The 3,675-nt window shown below is 44.9% G+C and overlaps 1 long non-coding RNA gene across 1 annotated transcript; it reads right to left on the bottom strand.

The window, feature by feature from the left end:
- Nucleotides 1-270: 270 nt before the first annotated feature.
- Nucleotides 271-850, bottom strand: LOC113745101 (uncharacterized). The gene is made up of 3 exons (XR_003461980.1): nucleotides 724-850; nucleotides 482-631; nucleotides 271-367 (listed from the first exon to the last, which is right to left on the bottom strand). It is a non-coding gene; the product is annotated as an uncharacterized LOC113745101 (long non-coding RNA).
- Between the last annotated feature and the right edge of the window lie 2,825 nt (nucleotides 851-3,675).

The following is a 3,675-nucleotide window of genomic DNA, read 5'->3' as shown; positions in this document are numbered from 1 at the left end:
ACAACTACTGCTACTGATGTATACTACTACCACTACTGCTACTGATGTATACTACTACAACTACTACTACTGATGTATACTACTACTACTGATGTATACTACTACTACTGATATATATACTACTACTACTGATATATATTCTACTACTACTGCTACTGATGTATACTACTACTACTGATATATATACTACTACTACTGCTACTGATGTATACTAGTACTACTGCTACTGATGTATACTAGTACTCCTCCTGCACAGTGTGTGTTGTCTTACATCAGCACAGGTCTGATGGCGTTACTAATGTGTCCGTAAGCAGCTCGGCCCAACAGCTCCCTGAAACACACCTCAGTCTGCTCGGCTGGAGACTCGCTGCACACACACACACACACACACACACACACACACACACACACACAGTTAGTGTAGAGCGCAGTTTTGGTTGTGTGTGTGTGTGTGTGTGTGTGTGTGTGTGTGTGTGTGTACCTGTCGGTGTGTGTGTGCTGCTGCAGGTTGACCAGCAGAGCGGGGACAATCTGCTCCATGTGACGTGGCTCCCAAATGTTCACCTGCAGCTCGTCGTCCACCGTCTTCCTGACCACGCCCTGCAGACCACGGATCCCCGACACACGGATCCTGCACACACACACACACACACACACACACACACACACAGATTACTCCATCTGTTGGTCATGTCAGCACTCTGCTGATGACGTCACACTGACTTGTTTTGGATGTCGAGGTCTCCGTGTTCAGAGTGACACATCTCACTGAAGCGAGACACGAAGAAGTCGTAGCTGCGATGGTAGGACGGCGTGTCCTCCTCGATGTTCGCGAACTTCACAAACTACACAGAGAAAACACCAACACTTATTGTTTTCATGTGCTGTGTGTAGCACTTGCAGTACAGTGTAGTACAGTGTGTAGTACAGTATACAGTACAGTGTGCAGTACAGCGTGCAGTACAGTATACAGTACAGTGTACAGTACAGTGTGCAGTACAGTACAGTGCAGTACAGTATACAGTACAGTATACAGTACAGTGTGCAGTACAGTATACAGTACAGTGTACAGTACAGTGTGCAGTACAGTGCAGTACAGTATACAGTACAGTGTACAGTACAGTGTGTAGTACAGTGTGCAGTACAGTGCAGTACAGTAGACATACAGTGTCATACGATATACAGTAACAGGTACTACAGTTACATGACAGTGGTGCGACATTGGCGTAGCGTATACAGTACAGGTGTTCAGTACAGTGTGCATTAAGTAGTACCAGTACCAGTGTAACGTACATGCATACAGTATACGGACAGTGTTACAACAGTGTTCTACAGTGCATACGTATACAGTACAGTGTTGCAGTAAATTTTCAGTACAGTATGCAGTCAGGGTAACGTCCAGTGTGCTACGTATGCGATTACAGTTCGGAATGAGTACAGTGTACAGTGCAGTGCAGAAGCAGTGCATAGCAGTACGTATCAGTCGTGTACAGTACAGTTGGTAGTACATGCAGTAGGCGTGTTAAGGACAGTGTACAGTACAGTGCAGTACAAGTGCAAGTACAGGATACACTACCAGTGTAAGGACAGTGGTGCGGGTACAGTGTTGCAGTACAGTGCAGTCCAGTCATAACAGTACAGTGTCAGTACATGTGTAGTACAGTGACAGGTACAGTGTGTAAGACAGTGTGCATTACAGTGTGCAAGTACAGTGTGTAGTAATGTTGGCAGTATCGTATGCAGTACAGCTTGCAGTACAGTGTGTAGTAAGCAAGTGTGTAGTAAGTATTCATACAGTGTGCGTACATTAGGTAGTACAGTGTGCAGTACAGTTGTAGTACAGGTATGCAAGTACAGTAAATGCAGTACAAGTGTAGCGTACAGGGGTGTAGTACAGTATGCAGTACAGATGCAGTACAGCTGTGCAGTACAGTAAAATGTAGTACAGTAATGCTACAGTATTAGTACAGTGTAGCAGTAACAAGGTGTGCAGTACAGTATGCAGAGCATAGTGCAGTACAGTATGCAGTACAGTGGTCAGTACAGTGCTGCAGTAGCAGTGTTAGTACAGTGTGCAGTACAGTTATGCGTAAGTGTGCAGTAGCAAGGGCAGTACCAGTGCTCAGTACGTACTGCAGTACATTGTGCATACAGTGCTGCAGTACAGTGTGGAGGACAGTAGGCATTCAGGAATGATAGACCGTGTGGCAGTAAGTATGCAGTACAGTATGCAAGGACAGTGCTAGCAGTAGAGTTGCAGTAACAGTGTGAGTACAACAGTGTGCAGATACAGTAAAAATAATGCAGTACAGTAATCAGTCAGTGTGGCAATACAGTGTGTAAGTAAAAAGGGTATAGCGGTACAGTAGGCAGTACAGTGTGCAGTACAGTGCAGTACAGTGTGGAAGTACAGTATAGCAGTACATGTGCAGTACAGTTTGCAGTCATGCAGACACGTAACAGTACAGGTGATGCATACAGTGGTGCAGTACATATGCAGTACAGGTGCAGGACAGTGCAGTAGTTAAAGTTACATTCAGTGGCAGTACATAACCTTACATTGTACAGTCAGGTGTAATACATGGCATACAGTGGGTAGTACAGTGTAACAGTCAGTGCAGTACAGGTGCAGTACAGGTACACTGAACAGTGGTACAGATAGCAGTGTGGAGTGACAGTTTGCATTACGAGTGACAGTACAGTAAAATCAGTAAGTTACAGTAACAGTGTGGTATACATTGCAGACAGGTTGTCTTACAGTGTGCTTACGTGTGCAGTACAGTGTGTAGTACATTTCAGTACAGTATGCAGTTTACAGTGTGGCATACAGTTGGATTAAAGATGATTGTAGTACGTATGTACATACATTGTGTCAGTACAGTAATGTAAGTACATGTGTGGGGGGCGTACATTAGCAGTACCGTATGCAGTACATATGCATTACAGTGTGCATACAAAGTATGCGTAACAAAGTGTGTAGTACAGTATGGCAGTAGTGGCTCAGTGGGGGTGCTTACAGTATTTAGTACAGTATGCAGTACAGTGCATTACAGTGTGGCAGTACAGTGGGCAGTACAAGTGCAGTACAGTGTGCAGTAACGTAATGCAGTACAGTTATGCAGTACTATGCATACAGTGTCAGTACAGTGGTGCAGATACAGTGGGCAGTAACAGTGATGACAGTACAGTATGCAGTACGGTGTTCAGTACGTTTCGTGAAAGTGTGGCAGTACAGTATCAGTACAGTGTTGCAGTACAGGTGCAGTAAAGTGTGCTACAGTGGCAGTATCAGTCTGCAGAGTACAGGTGGTATACAGTATGTGCAGTACATAATGCGTACATTGCAGGACAGTGTGCAAGTACAGTGTGCGAGTACATGTGCGGTACAGTAAAAATGCAGTCTATAAGACAGTACAGTTAGATGCAAGACTGTGCAGTACAGGTATCAAGGGACAGTATGCAGTAACACAAGTAATGCAGTACAAGGAGGTACAAGTGGGGATGGCAGTACAGGAGGTGTGCGAGGGTCAGTAATGAAAGGGAGTACATTAAGAGGCAAGTACAAAGTACATAGGCAGAATATAGCAGGGAGGTGACAGTAACAGGAAGGAGTGGTGCAGTACAAAGAGGGGTGGTGTGGCAGAAATAACCAATGCTAAAAAAACAACGCCAGTG

This window comes from Larimichthys crocea, unplaced genomic scaffold (assembly GCF_000972845.2).
Source record: "Larimichthys crocea isolate SSNF unplaced genomic scaffold, L_crocea_2.0 scaffold45301, whole genome shotgun sequence".
Taxonomy (NCBI): Eukaryota; Metazoa; Chordata; class Actinopteri; family Sciaenidae; genus Larimichthys; species Larimichthys crocea.
Note: the sequence above shows the minus strand (reverse complement) of the source record. Positions and strands in the feature narration are given on the sequence as shown.